The sequence below is a fragment of the Nanorana parkeri genome, unplaced genomic scaffold, assembly GCF_000935625.1.
Source record: "Nanorana parkeri isolate BGI_ZX_2015 unplaced genomic scaffold, ASM93562v1 scaffold1766, whole genome shotgun sequence".
Taxonomy (NCBI): Eukaryota; Metazoa; Chordata; class Amphibia; order Anura; family Dicroglossidae; genus Nanorana; species Nanorana parkeri.
The window spans coordinates 795-22,485 of NW_017308034.1; the positions used below are offsets into that span (position 1 = coordinate 795).

Consider the following 21,691-nt stretch of genomic DNA (forward strand, 5'->3'; position numbering starts at 1 on the left):
TCCCAGGTTGCTAATAGCCGCGTGGGGAGATGTAGGTCCATATACATCTCCCCTGCCAGCTCTTAGCAACCTGGGAGGCTCTGGCCTGTGTACCACCCAGCTCAGGAGAAGGGCAGGACACCAGCCAGAGCATCATCTGCCATTCTCCCTACCCAAGAGTTAACTCCAAGCCTCAGGTGACAAAAAGGCTAGGGACACCACTGGAAGTGTCTATGTCACCTGATAGTGGCATGGCTGCTCAAGGACAGACCCTACTACTTTTCAATGCAGAAGAATGTAGATTCAGGACCCGATGTGTCACGTGACTGCAGTTTCAGGTAAGTATTTGGGCAATTTAATTTTTTTTTCATATCCAGTGTCTGGAATAGTTAGGATGGTGGGGCAGGTAAAGCTTAGCGGAGGGGGCAGAATTAGCCTAGAGGTCAGCTTTAAGGAGAAGGACAGCAATATCAATCAGCTCATGCTTCTGTTAAAGAAGAACTCTGGGAATTTCAAAAACTTACCCTTGCAGTGGGGCTACCCCCGTGCTGCAAGGGTTAAGTGCTCCTATGGTCTAAGGGGCTCAAGTAAAGCATATATACTTACCCGATCCTTGGTCTCACAGCTTCTTCTCCCCTGGATTCTGGCAGTCTCAGCCCTGCTGACATCATCACATCTTATGCGGGTCCATTGACTTACATTAGAAAATATATAAAAGAAAATGTAGAATATTGCAAATCTGCATTTTCAGACTTTAGCACATTTGCAGCTTTTGGTAATTGATGCTATTAAAATGTTGTGTTGCTTTACACTGTGCACTAAATTCCCCAGAAATCAAATTTTCTGCTCATTTGAGTGTCACGCTGCTTTGCCTAGCGCTTTTATCTCTTATTACAATGTTGGCGCCAGACAAAACCTCCTACCTAGTACTTCCACCTGCTTTCAATGGAGAAAGTTATTTTATTGACCCGTCTCAGTATCTTTAGGAGATAATTAGGTTTTGCAATCAAATTAAATTCGAGGCCCTGTAGAATAAAAAAAATGCTAGTTGCTATTTGTTTTTCGCATGGTATTTGCGCAAATTGTTTATCAAACCAGTATTTTTAGGATAAAGTACACTCAAATGAAATGTAGTGCACAGAGACACAATATAATACCTAATTTTTTTGTAAAATATGAAAGATGGGGTCACGTTGGGTAAATAGATACCAAACAAGCCCCCTATGTAATAGCAAATAGGATGTCACAGGTCCTCTTTATGGAGAAAATAGGGAATTTCCAGACCCCTAATGTCACCTAGGGATGCCAAAGAAGCTGATGAAGCCGAGATCTGCTTCATCAGCTTCTTCTCCTGGAGCCGGAGAACGCGCACAGTGACACCGGTAATACACATAACTTCCGGGTCTAGTGATCAGAGGAGTGTTCAGCGGCTAGGAGCTTGCTGATCTCCCTCCGATCAATGAGGGGAGACCCCCCTCAATTGTTCTCTTTTGTCCACATCCAGGGAGATTAGCTACAGTGCCATGGGCTGTAAACCTCTTGACAATGTTGCGCACAGTGGACCCAGGAACATTAAGATCTCTGGAGATGGACTTGTAACCATGAGATTGTCCATGCTTTTCCACAAAACCTTGTAATTTGGAGAAGGTGCAAATAATTTTGTCCATTGTTGGAGTTTTGCATGGAATGTGCCAGATTTGGCTTTTTTTTCAACAACTTTTTTGTGTCATACCAATACAAGCAAAATAAATAAACAGGAGAATGCCGAAACATTTGTAAATGCAACAATTTTCTGCGCAAAGTGGTGCATTATCTGACAGAAATGCAGTGGTTGCCAATATGTTTGGCCATGACTGTATATATACTATATACTTATAATATATTAATATCTGATTGATTGAAATAGGATTATTGGAATAACATAACCTGGTAAATGGATTTAAAGGGATATAGTATACAATATAGTAAAAGCATTTGTTTGTATTCTAGTGCCATCTACTGGTGCTAATGTGAAAATACAAACACATACAGCATACAGAATTCCAGTCGTGGTTCTTAGTTCTGGTTCTCAGCGACCACGATCTGTGTCCATGTTTTCCAGTTTTGCAGGTTGAAGGACGGTTAGTTACATTTCTAAAACCTTAAAGTAAATGTCCTTTTTTTCAGAACCCCTCCACATAGGAACATTGAAGTGCCCCCCATTCATACAGCTGCTATGTGTTTTTGGTACATGTTGAAGGTATGACAGATTTCACCCATCATGCCACCCTCTGGGGATATCTTGTATTGCAGCATAATGGCATTAAATCAGGAGATTCAGCAACAAGATGTATATGTGGACACATTACTACTTCAGGGTATGGCACATATAACATATGCCCTGGGCACCACTTGAAAGGAGGGGGTGATGCTCTTTGGGCCAGCGAAAGTTTGCCAACCCACGAAGACTGTCCCAACTTGTTTGCCATTTCGAAAAGCCAATAAAAAGAAAACATAATAGTACAAAAAAAAATATTTTCAGGGTTTAACCAATCATTTTTGGCATATAATTTCTTAATGGTCCACATAGCTGTGTGGCAGGGGTGTGTCCATTGCCTAAATACATTGTGTTGGAAGGTGTCCCTCTTCTTCATTTCAGAAAGTTGGGTGGTATGCCTTTGGATTCCTATGGACATAGACTCCCATCATCTATTGGTACCTTTTTACCTTTTGGTACCTTGGTACCTATTGTTTTGGACGACCTCTGGGGAACGTTTTTAAGAGAAAGATCATAGACACGTTGGAACATTGTGTCAGAAAACCTGTGTAGAACAGATTTTCCTTACACCTTTGCAGCAGCCAATGCAAGGTATAATTTGTTTTCCTTTAGCCCCATACCTACAGCCCTCTTACATACTGTATGTTTAATATGGCATTAGGTTAACGACATGCCTCTTGTAGAACCATGCCCATCTTAAATAAATGCCCCACCACTAATTAAAGTACATCCTCTGCCTACAATTGCTTGCTGGACGCACAGCAAAAAAAAGTGTCCCTGGAAATGTATGTGAAATGTTGTTAATTATGGCGTTCCAGTGTGTGCAACGGCATATGATGTCCTATCAGCAGTGCGGGTAGCCCATTTTGTAGTAGCAGACCATCTGGAAGAGGTGGCAGTAACAGATTGCGCAGGGCTCACAACAAGGCGGTGCTGGGGGTTTACAGCTAGACTGAAGCGGTACACAATTTGAAGGTGGGGGTGGATGTATCTTCTTTTTAGGAACAACTTTTCGCTGCAAGACAAAGAATATTATCAACATCAACATTAAACCAAATTTTAACCATTAGGAGATAGCTATAGTCAAACTTTTTTTTAGTTTTGGATAGAGTGGCAAATGTTTAAAGAGATTACCCTTCAATCCCTCAATTCTCATAGACAGAACAGAAATTGAGAAGAAATCCTTCTAAAGTACGGGTAAGTCCCCTCTTAGACAGCTGTCACCAGAACAGGTGTCACCATTGTACAATTTCTGAGGCAGAGGGCCAACAAAATATACTGGCCACTGCTGAAATCACTGTACATGGTAAAATGCCAACAACACCCTTTGCTGCCAGGGGGAGCTGGCCCTTTAGGTGGGTCATGACATCGGAGGTGTGTAGGAGGGGCTCCCATCCATTTGTTTACTGTGATTGGCTGCACAGTCATGATGTAATCGGGGCCCCATGCTACCAGCTCAGCTCAGATGGCACAGTCACAATTCTGGGGGGCGCCAATTGAGCACACCCCAGAGCAACACAGTGACACATATATGTGGCAGCTGGACATTAAAGACCACCTGCTGTGCTGTCATATACTGTATATGCATTACGCTGTCATAAAGGGGTTGGAATATAGCTGTGCTCCATCTCAGAGAATTGTTTGTGTGAGTTATAATATAAAGCAATGCTATCTACTTTAAGTCAGTACTGATAATATGGACTGACTCATCTGGGTCAGTAACTAAAAGAGGGGTCCAATGCCAGATGCAATTACTTACTTATATTTCAGTCCCCCACTGCCACTTCCAGCATGAGGTGCCACAGGAAATACCTGATACTTCTGCATTTGGAAGAGCTTGTTACTATCAGCATGTGACTAACTCACATTTAGAATACATGAAACGTTTACTCCGGGGGGTTTGAAGACAGTGGCATGGCAGTGGCATTAAAGTAAACCTGTTGTATGGGCAAAGTACAGGTTCATTTTAAAATCATACGATCTAGGTGTCTAGACTAAATCTACTGAATGAACCAGAATCACAGCTTTTTGCTCTCCATTATTTAGGTTCTGCATTCATCATGTTATATTATGGAGGAATTTGGGAAAGATTGAATTAAATAGCTAGAAATTCAGATAGTTATGTGGATTTAATAAGGAAGACAGTAAGTTTATGGAGCTTTTGGAATATGCAAGCAATTACCTTGGCCAGTTTATTTCTTTCTGCATCCACCCTGCTTACTCTTCGGGATGACTTTGTTAAATCTGTGGGATAGAAAGGAAAAGGTAACTGTCAGGTTGGCCATAGAAACATTCTCTCTTGTTTACATAACCCCACATGCTCACATTGTAGATGTGTGTGTTAGCATTTTCTTGGCAGGCACTCCTAAATCTACTGTGGATGTCATTGGAACTGAAGTCTACTGGTCATAACATTCCCTAAAAGGCCCATAGGCTGTTTTCCTGACATCCATTTGCTGGCAGAGTCTAATGAGGCTGATGATACCTATGAACCTCATCATGATTTATTTTAATAAATTATTTTAAATCAAGCATGGAAGAAAATGTTGCAGTTTTCTAAAGAGTCTTTCATTATCTGTGCTTTGGTTACTTGGTTACCTGAGGGGACTATGAAGACTTAGAAAAGACACAGCAGGTCTCTTGGTGGAGTGGAGGTTAATGAAGGGAGTCAGTTAAGCTGTTGTTTAATAAATCACTGTGGAAAAGTCACTGGCCAGGCTCCACTCCACTCTTATAAGCACAACACAAGTTAAAATTGCTCCCCCACCCACCAAAGGTTTTAGAAAAATGGTGCTTGGGACCTACTGTAAACACCTGTAAAATGGTGCTTGAAACTTACCGTGAACACTTAGATGTCTATTTATAAAACAATGTAGGACCATTTGCCCTGTAAATATCTGTGTACCTTTGTTTTGTGCAAATAATGACAAAAACAAACTTTCTTAGATATAATTTCTTTTCAGGTCGAATGTATGTCATGTAATACTGAATGTTGGCCACTAGACGGAGCAGAGGAGCATGGGAAATACGTTTTTATTTCCTGTGGTCCTCAGATTCATCTTAATCTCAATTTCTAAAGACTACATAGCCCATCATGCATAGCTTCCAGCAAGCAATGATGATGTTACATTGTGTGAAGTTCAGACATTGAGTTGTAGTTCAGATTGCAGGCTTAGTTAGAGTGGTGAAGAGCATATTCACAAATGTCAAATGCCAGTGCATTGAGGAAGTAGATTCTATGGGCATCATCAATAAGTAAGTTTACAAACTTCGAGATGGATCTGGCCATTAGGAGTGGGATAGAGCGTATGAAAATGATTTATAGAAATACAAATGTATTTTTCGTTTTTGACCATAGACACCCTTTAAGTACTTCCTGGTTGTAAGTTCTTTACACCTTCTAGTCTTGTCATGTGTATACAATATATATTTATCATACCAGATTGTTACTGACCTACAATGGATATTGGTGGGAGAAGCTCAGGAAGCCGTACAGCACTTCCAGCATTGATCCTCTCTGTTTTCTCTTCCATAACAATGTGGGAATGAACCAGAGCCATGAACCAGGTGAGAAGAATGATGCTTATGCCATTCATATCTGAAAAGGGAAAGAAAAACCCTATTAAGCTCTGCAAATTTTGTGTCACAAAGTAGTTCATATTAGCTGGACTAAATGTTTTTTTTATATAAATAATCTAAAAAGATCTCTTCTATGAATACATATGTTGGTAACATTAGTTTTCCATCTCTTCACCAAACTAAAGAGCCTTCTGACTCCCTTCTCCCCTCTCTGAGTCCTCTCAACATCACCTGCACCGGCTTTACCCTTACGGTTCTCTTGTTGAATGCATTCACAAATGTTCAGAGGTGGCCAGAGGAGCAAAATAAAATAAGGAAATTATTATTACAGGTTGTACATTTTTTAGCTTGGGGCTGACACCTCTAACCCCCACACCCTAGGCACTGGCCAATGAGGGTTATTATAGGTAATACAACCGTATACTGTATAGAGGAGTATTTTTGAAATGACAATGCGATATTGTAAGGTTGGCAACAAGCAAAATAAATTCAATATTGTTAAATGTATCTAAAGCAATGAAACCTCATCATTTTGGAAGAGTTAAAACCCCTGTCTGGTTTTTATTATGGTCCTCTCTGGGGAGATTCATCCTACCTATTAGGCTTGTTTTATTTTCTCTTTTAATAAATGAATTTCCAGTCAGCAAGGCCATCCCTCTCCCATGCCAAGGTGCTAAGTGTCATCCTTGACTCGGACCTCACTTTTCTGCCCCACATCCAATCACTATCCAAATCCCGCCACCTTCACCTTCGTACAATCTTCACAATACGTCCATTCCTAATCAATGAAACCACAAAGCTACTTATCCACTCCCTTGTTATCTCTCGTCTTGACTAGTGCAACTCCCTCCTCATTGGCCTACCTCTACACAGGCTCCTCCCCCTTCAGTCTATCATGAATGCTGCTGCTGGACTCATCCACCTAACCAACTGCTCAGTGTCTGCAACCCCCCCCTAAAAATATTAACAACCACTTACAAAGCCATCCACATCTCTGCACCTGGCTATATCTCCAACCTTGTCTCAAAGTATCACCTAACCGTCCCCTCTGCTCCTCCCAAGACCTCCTGCTCTTGCTCCCTCATCAACACCTCCAATGCTTGCCTCCAGGACTTCTCTAGAGTCTATTCCATTCTCTGGAACTCTTTACCCCAACCTGTCTGTCTATCTTCTACTCTGTCTGCTTTTAGGTGATCCCTAAAGACTCATCCCTTCAGGGATGCCTACCCAGCTGGCTCTCAAAATACCTGAACAATGCCTGCATCCCATCAGATTGTTCAGGTATTTTGAGAGCCAGCGGGGCCGACTAGCAAGATACTGAAGCTTAGCCCAGTGGGAGATTCCTCCATGCACACAGTTTAGCGTAGATGGAGGAATATGTTGCACTTTTTCCATCTGACCATAGAAAATCTGCAGATAATCTATAGGTGTATGGCCAGCTTAAGAGGGGGTTTCCATCACTTTGGAAAGATTTTCTTTTACTTCCTTTTGTGTTCTAGACCAGGATGGGAAGGGATATCTTCCCAATGGGGATGCAGGCAGCAACATAAATAATAATTTTAAAAAACCCACAAACATTTTTAAGCATTCCCTATTCTTTTCAAAACAAAACATATTTTTGTTTTCATACTGTATATTTTTTATATAAGAAAAAAATATCCAACACTGATAAAAATTCAACTCTATATTCTTTAAATGATAACTGTGATGTTGGGTCATATTAATAATGTAACGTTGCATAATAAAAAAAATTATTACTCAAAGCTAAACTGGATTATCTGTGATCTGTGCAGTGATCTCTTTGTAGCTCACGCACATTCTATGTATCATGAGCATTCAACCATCTCTAAAGCTGGTCATAAACAGATTGAATTGCAGCCATTTCCTGCTAAATTGACCAAAATTTGATCTGTGCGTGGTTCGGACGGCACCACTGCCCGCATAAAAGTAAATTTTTAAATGAAAGGCAGGTGGAAAATTGTTGACAGTTGTTGTGTTTTCTGACAGCTGTGGGCTGTCCATCATGGGAACCAGGGAAGTCTCCCATCAGGGGAGATCCCCCATCCATATTCTACCATGCCGTATAATGTATTGATGGGGTGCGTAGTCCTTTATAGCTGATGGCATTATTCTGCATTGCTATATGATGTATTGCTGGGATTTGTAGTCCTCTGTAGCCAGTGCCATTCTGTATTGCTGTATAATGTATTGCTGAGATTTGTAGTTCTCTATAGCTCATGATATTCTGCATTGCTGTATATTGTATTCTTAAGATTTGTAGTTCCTCTATAGCTAGCGGCATTCTTCATAGCTATATAATGTATTGCTGAGATTCGTAGTCCCTCTACAGCTTGGAGCCAGTGGCAGAACTACCAGATTCACAGAAGTTGCAACTGCGACTGGGCCCTGGCACTCCCCCCGACTCCAAGCTGTAGAGGGATTACAAATCTCAACTTGGACAGTAGGAAGAGGGCAGTCGGTTACCTGGCCCTCCTTCTTTCAGTCTGGGACCCTCCATCCTTCACACTACGTACAGATCACCTTTTTTGCTTGAGCTTTCACAACTTTGGGAAAAGCAAATAACAATGTTTTATTTTTTTCCTAATGTTGTTTGAGTTACAGTTCTTCATAATTATAAAGAAACTGCCCTAAAATCATTAGTCTGCATTGTTTTAGAAAAACTCTCACATGACATTAAAAAAGGTATCATATAATTAAGAAAGCCTCGTATAGCGCTGAATGTGATAATCATCAAAAATGTATGACCTAGAATTTGTTTTTCCATTTTTAATAAATTTTTTATTGGGTTTTAGACCCAGTTCACACCGGAGCGGTTCAGCTGCATGGATTCGGCCGCACGTCTCCCCCGACATGAACGATCCCATCCCATTTGAAGTTACTCCTCTTAGCTGAGCCGGACGGATAGGAGTCCCTTTGCACCCATAGATTTGTACTGTGGTGTCCATTATATATTTGTTTTATGCCTTTTGTCACTTGTGACATTGTGAGTCCCTTTTTTTATTTAATAAATTGCATTTGTTTGGACGATACGCACTATTTCCCTTTGAAATTATGATGTTATTTTCGAGCTGAGGAGGTCACCTGGTCTTCAGTCATACGGGCTTCCCTCCCCTATTAAGAAGGGAAATGTGCTTTTAGACCTAGTTCTGTGGGTCTATCTTCCCAGGTGAGCTCTGTTCCAATTTTGCATTCACTGGGTGGAGGTGAAAGTCTGTCCGGATTCTGTGGCAACGGCTCACTTGGAAGTTTGGATCTATCCAGTGGTGGACTATCCCCTGCATTTATTTGCACGATTTTTATTGCTGTACATTGGACTTTGTGTTTTTCACTCTGTTCACATATTTTCATGTTTTGATATGCTTTTCTGGATATATTTTTAAAACATATACTCATATATTTAATTGTTCATCACATATTTCACTGAATTCTACTTATATATCTCGGCACATGATTGTCTTAGATCCCATACATTGCTATGGGGACCGTTCATGCGACCACATGGGTCTGCACGATCCGAACCACCCCCGCCCAAACTGCTCCCTGCACTGTTTTTGCCACGCTGATCAGCTTTCAATGGAACCGTGCTGATCAGCGCGGTTTTTGGGCCTTTTTAAATTGCGTTTTAACTCTGAAATCAATAAGGAAACTTCCAAAACCTCCCTTTTGAGATCTGCGTGGTAAACACGCTGATCCGCAAACGCCCTGGTGTGAATGGGGCCTTACAATGTTACAGGGTAAGTAATGCAAAGTCTTGTGTTGCATTACAAAGTGATGACACGGTGGGATACAAACAACCAGATAGGATGTTGAGCAGGTCAGCAGTTATCATACATATGAACACAGTATTTATAAAGTGCTCAAGGGTATAGAAGGATAATATGGTGAGATATAGCCCTCGCTATAATTGACTAAGTTACCATTGAAAATGTTTCAGAAAGTATTACATGATCGTAATCAGGAAAATGTGATTCTCTTAAAGAAGAACTCTAGGTACGCAAAGTGTTAACCTTTGCAGTGGGGCTACCACCGCACTGCAAGGGTTAGCTGCTCATTTTTCTCTAGGAGCTGGAATAAAGAAGACAGTCAGAGTTCACCTCCCTCCCCCTCTGCTCCAGCTGTGAATGGACTCTATTAGATATGTTGATGTCAGCGGGGCATAGACCACTGAAGGCCAGGGAAGAAGAGTCTAGCAGCCAGACAGGATTGAGAATCAGGTTAATATATTTCTATTATTTGAGGCGTAGAGAAAAACGCTTTCATTGTCTGTGGGGACACACACACGGGTGGCTCCGTAGGACCCTGCAAGGGAAAGGAGTCACCCTAAAACAGAATATCAGGACTAGTACTCACGGGACCAGCTGATTCTGCAGGAAACTAAAACTTTTAAACAACAGGGAGCACCATCCATTGTAAGTGATTTCATCAGCATTTGAAATAGCTTAAAAACATTTTGACTTTAATATCACTTTAAGCACTTGCTGACAGCTGCCACATCTGTAACTGCTTTGATTTAAGTTGTGTTTGGAATAAAACTTTTATCGGGGACTTAACAACAGGAACCTAAGATCCCATGTTGGCTTTACACCATGGAAATTATAGAAATGATAAGAAAATTACAAATGATTAAATAAATGTGTGTTTCTGACATCCAGGGGAAATAACAGTGTTTAGGAGAAGAATATCATTGGGTTTAGTTTACCGCTAGCAGGTGTTCTTTGTATAGATGCATGTGAAATAAAGTTTGAATTTCTTTGGAAGATCATAGTGTGCTGGTCCTACAGATTCTGAGCCTATCACTCCAGAAGAGAGTCATCCGTGCACCGAGTGTGGATTGCGGGGACGCATGAAAGGGGTGAGCTGTTCGCTTTGTGTTCTTAGTTTTTATTTTGAAGCACCTGGGATGTATTTAGCTGATTTAAATTGAAAGTATGCTTTGATAAAGTAAAAATAAATTAGAGTAAAGCAGTTAAAAAATAAACATACAAAGACATCTGTAATAGTAGTTTATACATTGTAAAAAGTCAAAAGAAAAATGTACAGGCTGCTTCTCAAAAAAAGGAACACCTGAGATGAGCAAATCTCGATAAACTTGGTCCGCTGAAGCTTTGCAGGGATTTGCTTCACCCAATAAATATACGCAATCTACCCACCATATGGTGAACTAGTTAAAGGGCCTATTGGGCCTTTGCAATGTCAGCAGTACTAGCACGTGTAGACAATACAGAGCATTACAAGTTTAAATTCCCCATCTCTTTAGCCTAATTAGTAAGTACGAATGTTGTTTATTAGGGCAGCACATAATAAGAAGGTATAGTTCTTATTTATTGGGGTTATTACATTACATTACAGTGGGCAATGAATCTTGCCCCATATCCTCCCTGTGCCCTCTGTATTTAACCACCTGCGTACCGGCCACTGTATTAAAACAGCCGGTTTGCTAGTACATTGTTTCAGGAGGACATACCTGTACATGCTCTCCTGAACACGTGTGCACATGCGGCCGCTCCTCCCATCTGTCAGTAGATAGTGGAGAACTGCGGCTTTAGACACAGAGGCAATAGGACTGGCTCTGTGTCCTGCGATCGCTGTAATTGGTTATCATAGCGATTACAAGGCAATGTTTACATTGCCAAATCCTACCCTTTCTCTTACATCAGAGGCAGGGGAGAGTAAAGTGAGTATTGAATGTATGAGTCATCCATTAATTACTTACTATTGAAAATAAGCTTCACTAGCAGCAAAAAATCCCCCCAGAAATAATAAAATCTCAAAAAAATATTACCAAGCTCTATGTTTTAAGCCCCTCAATACCGGCATGTTTCTTCAGTTCCATAAAACAGTGGCAAAATATCAGATCACCTTGGAGTGTCTAATTTCCAAAAAAGGGTCATTTCGGTGATTTTCATACTGTCTTGACATTTTTGTTTGCTTTCATTTATAAGCAAAAGTAAGAGAAACAGGGTTTAAAAAAAAATTATTTTGGTCTTTTTAAAATTTATATAGTGAAAAATGAAAAAATAGCAATTGTTAACATCACAAAAAGAAAGTTCTATTTGTTAAAAAAAATATCAAATTAAATATGTTACAGTGTTGCGTAAGTAATTCTCAGCCAAACAGCGCTGAAAACTGAAAAATGGCCTAGTAATGAAGGGGGTGTAACCAGGGCCGGATTTCCCACAAGGCCAACAGAGGCCCGTATTTGGGGCAGCAGGGAGTAGAGTGGCCGCAGGGGTCTGGAATTCCTATGTGCTGATGCCCTGGACATGCAATTCCGGGTGCCTATTTGTTTTCTACATTTAGCCCTGCTTTGGGCAAGCAGAGCTAAATGTACAGCGGGGAAACTGCCTCTTGTTACGTACAAGTGATCTCGGCGAGTTCGCTGAGATCACTTGTATACAGCCTGCAGGTCTGCCATTCTCCATTGGGGGGGATTGGTGGGCAGGGGGGCTTCATTGAAGAACCTGGCCTTGGGGCAGCAGAGAGAGTAACATGGGTGGAACATGATGGCAGCAAAGTGCTTAAAAAAAATTTGGATCTATATTAGATCCTTTTTACAGTACTGACTGGACTCCATTGGTGGAAAAGGTGGGCATTGTGTTCTCTGCAGCTGGAGAAGTGAACTGGTAATTTCCCTTTAGACCAAGTTCACCAAGTATTGGTCAGCCCCTGGAGTGAAGTGGCGAACTACCGAGAACATACAGTATAATCGTGGAAAGGCAATATAGGTATGAACCCAGGTCTACACAACTGATTAACTCAACCCTAACGGTGGTATTGTTATTCCAATTCTCCTTAGTTCTGATATGATCCCGAGATTTTATATAACTACATTTGAATGGTATTAACAGCTTGTTTTTATATGTATGTTAACATTGAATTTGGGTTTCTTACCACTGGTCTTAACAGGTCTTCTTCACTGCCCACTTTTAGATTACTCCTATAAATAAAAGCATTGAAAGGATAATTACAATAAAAAATATATATGTTCATACTACATAACTAAACATAGGATATTGATCTGTTACAAATACAAAACCAGGACAAAAAAGTCACAACCTGGATTTAGATTTGTTATGATCTGGGGTGGCTTCAGTTGCTCAGGTCTAGGTTCAGCAACATTATGTACCCAAAAAAATGAGGTCAGCTGCCTCCCTAAACAGGGGCGTAACTAGAAATCACGGGGCCCAATAGTAAAATTTTGTATGGGGCCCTGAGATTTCCATTTACGCCCACCTGATAACCCAAATAGCCCACCTGAAAGCCCACCATAGACTCTCTATGGTGGGCTCTGCAGGATCTCTGGGGGTTGGTCAAACCCTCTTACCTGTCACCCCTGATCCACTGTCCTCCTCCTCCACGGTCGCTGGCGGGCCCCGCGTCTTCTGTCACTTGCTCTGCCTCCTCCATCTCCAGGCTCATCCTCCTCCATCACTGGGCCCCACCTCCTCCCTCGCTGCCGACGCCAGGCCCTGCCTCCTCCTCTGCAGCTTCTGGCTGTCACTGACTCAGCAGCGGCTGTGAGAAGGAAAGGTTTTCAGTGATGTGAACAGCGGCACATCGTCCTCACAGCCACCAGTGACAGCCAACAGCCTCTCTATAGGTTGAACTCGATGGACTTGTGTCTTTTTTCAACCTGACTAACTATGTATCTATGTAACTATAGATGTGAACCAGTGTTCCTTGTTTTGCACAAGGTGTAACAGCTATATTGTTCTTGTTTGTACTACTTGTCCTTCTGTTAAATTGAAAATTCAATCAAAACTATCTGAACAACATCAAAAAAAGTACTGGGTGATCTTGCCATGTAGGTCTGTGTTCAGGCACTTCTTGTTATAGGGTGACAACATTCTGTCTCGGTAAACCAATTGTTCTCTTGCATTGACACCCTGTCACATGTGCTCATGATGAACACTATAAGGTGGTTTGGCTTACATTGTTGGTTAATGGAAGGGGGAAAAAATTCCTGGCATGGGTCGTTAGTGGGAGAAAGACAAAACTGCCCCTCTCTTGGTGGTCAGAAGGAGAAATGAATACTATGGGCCATTGGTCGGTAGGATAAAAATGAAATGCCCCACTGCTGTTGATCAGTGGGAGGAAAACGCCCAGCATCATTGGTCAGTAGGAGAAAAATGCCTGGTGTCATTGGTAAGTGGATGAAAAATGTCTACAATTATTGGTCAGTGGGAGAAAAATGCTCTGATGTTAGTGGGAGGAAAAAGGGATCAACTCTCAGTGGTCAATGAGAGTATAAACATGCCCAGAACTCAGTAGTCCATGGGAGGAAAACAACGCTCTGATGTCAGTGGTCAGTGGGAGGAAAATTAGCCCCCCTGTCAATAATGACTCTCTCCTTAACATTCAGACCCCGGATCAGTCCCCTGACATTTAAACCCAGCTGGAGACTACATTCCTACATGCTGGTGCTGCATGAAACAAGTAGCTTAAAGCTCAAAAGTGTACAAGGTGCAAAGCATAATAGGACACGTAGTCCAGATGTGCGAGGACTTTATTCCAAATAGTGTGCGCTCCCTGATTCACCAATAAGAAATAGATAGTGATGGGATAAAGCAACTTAAAAATGTAAGCAATTGGCAACATATTGAGGAACAATTCTGTATTGCGAAAGTGTCTTTGGTGGACCTAAGTGCAAAAATGTAAAAAAAAAAACTCTGAGGGTTTATTACTACTTTAATAGAAAAATAAAAAACGATAGCGTGTTGTATAACCAATGATAGCAATCTGCCATTATCTGCGAACCTTTCCCCTTTCCCTGAGCTTTGAAACACATTTTTAATGCAGAACCGCAGCAGGGGGAATATAAACTCTGAAAAGATTTACTCCTTCTAGCAGATCATAAATACTTTCTTTTAACCTTGGGCAGAAGAATGAGTCTTGGCTCTCCTCCGTAATAATATAAAAAGAAGGGGGAATTATTAATACTAACCATGGTCACGATTTCAAATTAAAATTTCTGGGATAGATTGAAAGTTTACAGCGTAGATTAGGAAGCCAGAATTCAAGCCACTTTCTTTTTTTGTCAAAGTTTGTTTTATATGAGAAATAAAAAATGGTTTAACAAAAAATATGAAGAAAAAGGAACCAGGGAAAATATAGTCTGTACACCAAAAATGCACTAATGCAGCTCAACAGACATGACATGAAAAAGGTAAAAAGGGTAAATAAATTAGATAATTACAATGTGTGACAAAAATATATATTATTTTTTTTTAAGATACATTTAATGTAAAAAAAATAATAATAGTATCTGTGTTTCACCCTAAAAATTACAATATGCATAAAAAAAATAATATATTGTTCATGAAGGTTATAATTCATTCATCCTTGTGTGAGCAGTAAAAAAAGTGTTTCAAGATCCACCCTTATATGAACATAGACTACAAATGCACCTTAAATTTAAAATGAAAACAACACCTGAGACAACACCTAATAGACAGCAGCTCACTTTTAGATGCTGACCCCTATTAGGAAAGTCAAACAGCCCTCCTTGGTTGAGGAAAAGCCTATGACAGTAGAAAGTGTCAATCCACACTTCAAAGCAATGGAACAGTATGAAACCTCCATATCACATGTTGCTTCCACAAAAGCTTCCAAATCATGCAAAACTAGAAATGAATCACATTTAAAACTTACATTTTCATAGTGCCTATATAGCACTATAACGCATGCACGATACAGCTCCACAAACAATGGCACACAGCTACCCTATTCAGCTGGGGCGGACATAGCAGATTTAATGTAGTTTGATCCTGCCCTATATGTTTCAGCAGTAGACTTTCTCAGGGGCTCCAATATTACTAAATATTTGCATTCATGATACATTATGTGTTCACAGGCAACGCCATTTGCCCAAAATGTTAATCTGCTTAAATCAGGTTATGGACATTTAGGTATTTACACATTCTTGACAGGCAGTGAATTAACTGCTGCCAGCAAGCAATGATAATGTTACATTGTTCAAACATTGAGTTGTACAGTGATATGGTTATTGGGAGTGGGATAGAACATAGAGAAATTCAAAACACAAATACAGATTTATTTATAGTTTTTGACCATAGATACCCCTTTAAGTAACTACGTTGGTGTTCTTCTGTCATTGACTGTCTGACCCCTTCACCAGACTTTTTGAATAGTTATTCTGATAAACTATCATCCATTAAGGCCTGGACACCTCAGTGCAACAATGTAGACATGGTGGAGTTAATTTACTGTAGTCTTATCACAGCTGGAGGGCTGGAGATTGCCTACCCATGATATAGGGGTTAATTTACTAAAAGCAAAAAGGCTGTTCACTTTCCAATAGAATTTTCACTGTGGCTCAGCAAATGTGGTGAACATTCACTTTGCAAAGATTACCCAATCACATGCAAGGAAAATAAAAATAAACAGTATTTTTGCTTGCACATGATTGGATGATGGAAGTCAGCAGAGCTTCACCCTGATCACTAAGCTAAGGGACGATTCCCTTGAAAAGTGCAAATTCTATTGCAAGGTAAACAACCTATTTGCCTTTAGTAAATCAACCCTTATGTCATGGGTAGGCAAACACCGGCCCTCCAGCTGTGGTAAAGCTACAAATCCCATCATGCATCTGCCTCTGGGGTTCATTGCTTGCTATGCTTAATAGGATTTGTAGTTGTACCACAACTGGAGGACCAGAGTTTGCTTACCCCTGCATTATATGGTCTCCCTATTTAATAGACATTTTCTTTGACCATTTCTTATCAAACAAGATAGTAGAGTAAAGGCCCAACACCCCACGTATGACATATGCAATCCAAAATCACCTTGTAGCATTTGTTTTGCAGTTGTGAAAATATTAAAGTAAGATGAGCTCTTGGCTTGTATAGAATGTACGGAGGAACAATGAAAGGCAGGAGAATGGTTCATATCGACAATCACATTTTGACAGTCCAGACTATAGGGTCCTAGTCTGGAAGAGTTTTCTGGTGCAGGGCCCTTCCCAAGCTGATCGTGAAGTTTGCTTTCAATAAAGGGCTTGGCAAGGGCTGATCGGAAGAAAGCTCGTCATACTACACAACACAATTGCTGAATTCAGTTGAGCATTTACACAAATACTTTTACTGGGCAACAACTGGCGGAAAATAATTAATGTAAGAAATGAAAGGCAGCTTTTCTGGCACGAGGTTACACTGTCCATATGTTTAGAGAGGTCCTTTGACCGATACTAAAAAAAACTATTTGGTATGTAATCATGATGTTAGCTTCATCCAAGACAAATATGTGAACATTATTATGATCTCCTTTCAGGGATGCTGGTCCAGTTTCAGCAGCTGAAGACATTTAAAGTGAATATAAATCCTAAAACAAATATATATTGTAGATTATCAGTCCTTACATGTGTTGCATTTATTTTCTTTTTTTTTAGCCTTTTTCTCCTTTATTTTTACCTGGTAATCCTGCAAATAACACACTTACTGACTTCATAGCTACACTTACTTCTCTACTGTATCTATGGGGGCAGCCATGCATGTCACACAGGCTGGACTTCAAACATCTACCTTTGTTCATCTTCATTTTACAATAGCTAATAGGATTAGAAGTTTACTCAACAAAGACCACCTTGTTTTGCTGTCTTTTTAGCTCACAGGGCAAGATCATTGCATTTCTTGCAGGATCAACAGGTATTTCCTGTACATGCTGAAAATGTTTGGGACCGTGGAGGTCAGACAGAGCAGACCACCGTCAATTGGAAAAATCAAAGAAACTGGGTGGAAAATTGTCAGCTGAACAGCAACCGAATCCAACCTGGTGCAGTCACTGTTGGGGTCTTCAGGCTGCAGGTGACAGGGGTGTATAGATACAATAGCCAATTAGTGTTCATAAAGATAACAGCAATCTTATATATAAAAGTGATCAAAAAAGTCCCAAATAAATTCACTCTTCTTATCTTCCACCAGAATTGAACACCCACTGTGATTACACACCTCATAGAGAGCCTCTCACCTTTGAATAAGACCTAAAGTCTATCAGAGCTGTTCACTTTTGATATTGGACAGGGCACCAGAGAAACCTGTTGTTATCACCTTCTTGTTTCTGGTATTAAATGGGGGAATCACTTCTTTAGATGCAGAATATGCTCAGGTAAAGTTGTGCCGATCCCTCTATTTCCAAGCTGGACATCCACACTGAAGTGGCCAGCTGTTAGTACGGTCATCCTTCCAGGGAGCCTATATGAAAACCACTCCACATATTCAACATTTTGCCTATGTTGCCTCGGTCCTTCATAAAATCTATCCTCACACCTCTAACTTGTGCTGGTGATGTGGGGAAAAAGAGGGTAGCCTCCTACACATTTTTTGGTCCTGTGCCAAGTTGTGAGACTTTTGGTCCCACGCCCCCATACTCAACAAGAAACTCACAAATGTCAACCTAGGTGATAGTCCAGCGCCTGTCTCCTACATCTCTTGAGCCTCCTGAGGAACAGAAATATAAATGGACTTTTGGTACATCTCCTCAGTCCCGCCAAAATGTGCATACTCCTACCATTCTCCGTAGTCTGCTGTCTTTCTCCCCATCACTCACTCTTTGGTTCTCCAGAATCAAGAAGATTAAAGGAATGGAAAGCCCTACAGCCTCCTTGAAACATCAGGAGGAGAAATTTATGTATAACTGGTTCTCCAAAATCAAGGAGTTTGAAAAAAATAGAAGGCCCTACAGCCACCTTGAAACATCAGGAGAAGATATTTTTATGAATGGTTCTCCAAAATCAAGGAGACTAAAAGACTGGAAAGCCCTATAGCCGCCTTGAAACATCATGAGGAGAAATTTAGTATGACTTGGATTTACTGGCGAGAATACACCTTTCTCCTTTTATGCAGACTGAGGTGCCTTTCTCCAGTCATGATTAATTCTGATTCACATTGGGCCCCTGGCTTGCACCCCCAGCACACATATCTGGACCTACCCCCACATCTTTTTCCTACCCACTCTTCTCCCCCTCTTTGGCTCCTGTTGGCCAGACTCTTTTTCTTAGCTTTAATCTTTTTTTGTGCTTTTGAAGAAATTCAAGATGGATGTCTCTCTGTCTGAGACTTTCATGATGTGCACATCCGGATTCTGATGACTGTCCTTTGACTGCATATTTATGGCATATGGTTTTTTATTACCTGGGGTGTCACAATGTATCTTTTTACATCCTGTTGAGCATCTGCTCAACAGGATGTAAAAACAGGGGGAAAAAAACACTTGAAGTCTACGTGCACGTTTCTTTCCATATTTAGGGTGTAACAGAAACATGGTAAGATCCCAGACACAGCCTCTCCCACCCCCCACTTACTTGAATAGCGGGATTCTCCTACCCATAGGCTGCTGCAGTTGTTTGAAATTGGCGTGGCTGTGTGCCCATACAGCTACGTCACCTATTTGCAGGGGTACTTATAGCTTCAATGGAATACAAGTTCAGAGAAGTCACCGCACTTGAGGTCCATTATCACTTCCTACCGTCCCTGTTACTGCATGTCTGTGGTACGGACATGGAGCAGAACAACAGTCTACAGGACAACAGCCAGAGCATCGTGGTTGCAATGTGTACTGGCTCCTATGCAAAAGAATAATAAATGCACATTTTTAAGTTGTCGCTAGAGTCAAAAACTGTAAATAAAAAATAGAGAAAGAACATCATGGCCCATCACCATTCTCATATACCGCAGTGTGATTACAGCTCTCGCAGTTTTACCACTCATAGAGCATGAAAGGTCTACCGTAAACGACTGCTATATTACTTATTAAAGTGGACCTTACATTAAATCACATTTGTTCTTTGAAATTGTCCTTCCTAAAAAAATTATATACCTAAAAGGTCAAAAACTAAAAATAAATCTGTGTTTCTGCATTTCCATAAGTTCACTCCTAATAACCATATCCATCCAGGAGTTTGTAAACTTACTTATTGAAGATGCCCATAGGATTTACTTCCTCAATGCACTGACAAAATTTCACTCAGTCCTGTGAATATGTACTTCCTTGTATCACAACTCAATAAATGTACAGGGAAGCACCCCAGGAGGAGGGCGTTTTGGATAAAAAGTGTGCCCGTTTCACAACAAAGGCCTCCTGAAAAAGTAGAGCGCTCCAACATTGAGCTCAAAAGTTCTTCCAAGAAGTCTCGGGGTGCATCCCCTCCGCCCTCTACGGGACACTCACCACTCAAATGTCCCTCATAGACAGTTGCCACCAGAACATGTGCCCCAATTGGAAGACTTCCTCTCATCTCCTGTTCAGGTGACAACTGTAAAATGTTGGACTTAGCACTTTCTGTCCATATGGCAATGGTCACAAGAACAAATGGAGAGGGTGGCTCTCCCCAGCAGGGACACACACCACCACCTTCCATTCATTCCCTAGTACAGCTAAAACTAGAAGAAAAACGTTGGGGTAGAGACAGACTTTAGTAATATATCCCTGGTAAATTTTAAAATGTTGTCAGCATCTGTCCAATATTTGGGAATTGCTGACAAAAGAAAATCCATCCCAAAAAAACAAAGAGGTCCTATGATATTGTTCTGTTGCATCTCATTCATAATAAAAAATAAGTACATTGATCTGTCAGATGGCTACATCCGAAGTGGTCATGGGGTAAAGAGAAAAAAACGCTTTTATATACAATAAAACAAAAACTATATATCTGAAGCTTATGGGTGTACTGGAATGGAACGTTCAGTATGTTTGTAATGGTTAGAAAATGCTATAAAACAGAGTAGTAAACTTCAAGGAAATATTTTCCCATAAAAATAGAGTTTAAAGACCTAACTTTATTTTTTTCCGAATTGTAATATGCATCTGAGCATTACAAGCATTTTATTTACTCATTACATAATAAGCAAACATTACCCTTAAACCCCCAGCTGTGGAGAGCAAGCAGACTGTCTGGCTGGGAAAATATAGACTGGGCTCCCAGATATAGACTGGCCTCCCAGTCTATATCTATATCTATGCAGAATCAAGAGTGATGACTGTTGACTGACTGTAGCATGGCTGGTCTTCTATTTATTCTAAGGATACCTACAGATATAAGATGTTCACCTGATCCTGGCAAAATCACATGGATTGGAGAACCACAGGAACATCTGTTGGTACATTTACGTAAACCTCCCCAGTTACATAGTATTTGAGGTTGAATAAAGACACAGGTCCAGCAAGTTAAACCTTTGTCTGTATGTGTGTGTTTGTGCGCGCGCGTGTGTATATATGAGTCCCTGTGTGGTCTAGTTTTTACCTGTACCTGTACCCCTGTATGTTAAGGTCACTGAGGAAGGTATCTAAAGGATTTTTTAATGATTCAATATTCTCTGCTGGTACCACTGCTTGTGGAAGAGAGTTTAAAAATGTAACCACTCTGACCGAAAAGAAGCCCCTACGCCCTTTGTGGTTAAATCTTTTCTCCACCAATTTTAGGTGGTGGACTCTAGTTTTTTTTAGGGAGTTCACAGTAAAAAAGTTTATTGGTGAGGTTGCCATTTCTATTAAACATTTTGTACATCAAAATCATGTCCCCTCCTAATAGCCTCACTTCTAGCGTGAACAAGTTTAAATGTAGCAACCTTGTCTCATGGCTTTGGTCTTCCAAAGCCTTAATTAGTTTCGTTGCCCTTCTCTGGACTCTCTCCAGCTCAAGGACATCCTTTCTGTGGATTGGTGACCAAAATTGAGCCGCATACTCAAGATGAGGCAGAACCAGTGATCTATAAAGTGGCAAAATTATTGCTTTGACTCTACAGTATGAACTGCTGGGGACAGAGCATGATTAAAGCAAACCTGTTGCTTTACCCTGCATGAGCACTGCACAGGTTTGCTCAAAAACATTTTGAAAACCAC

General features: G+C 40.7%; 1 long non-coding RNA gene across 1 annotated transcript in view; it reads right to left on the bottom strand.

Annotated features, from left to right (window-relative positions):
• Positions 1–4,418: 4,418 nt before the first annotated feature.
• The window catches only part of LOC108799597, a 27,166-nt gene continuing 9,893 nt past the window's right edge, over positions 4,419–21,691 (bottom strand). The window contains exons 2-4 of the long non-coding RNA XR_001942034.1: positions 12,728–12,773; positions 5,691–5,834; positions 4,419–4,480 (exon numbers count right to left, since the gene is read on the bottom strand). This is a non-coding gene — a long non-coding RNA (uncharacterized LOC108799597). The remainder of the gene's footprint in view (positions 4,481–5,690; positions 5,835–12,727; positions 12,774–21,691) is intronic.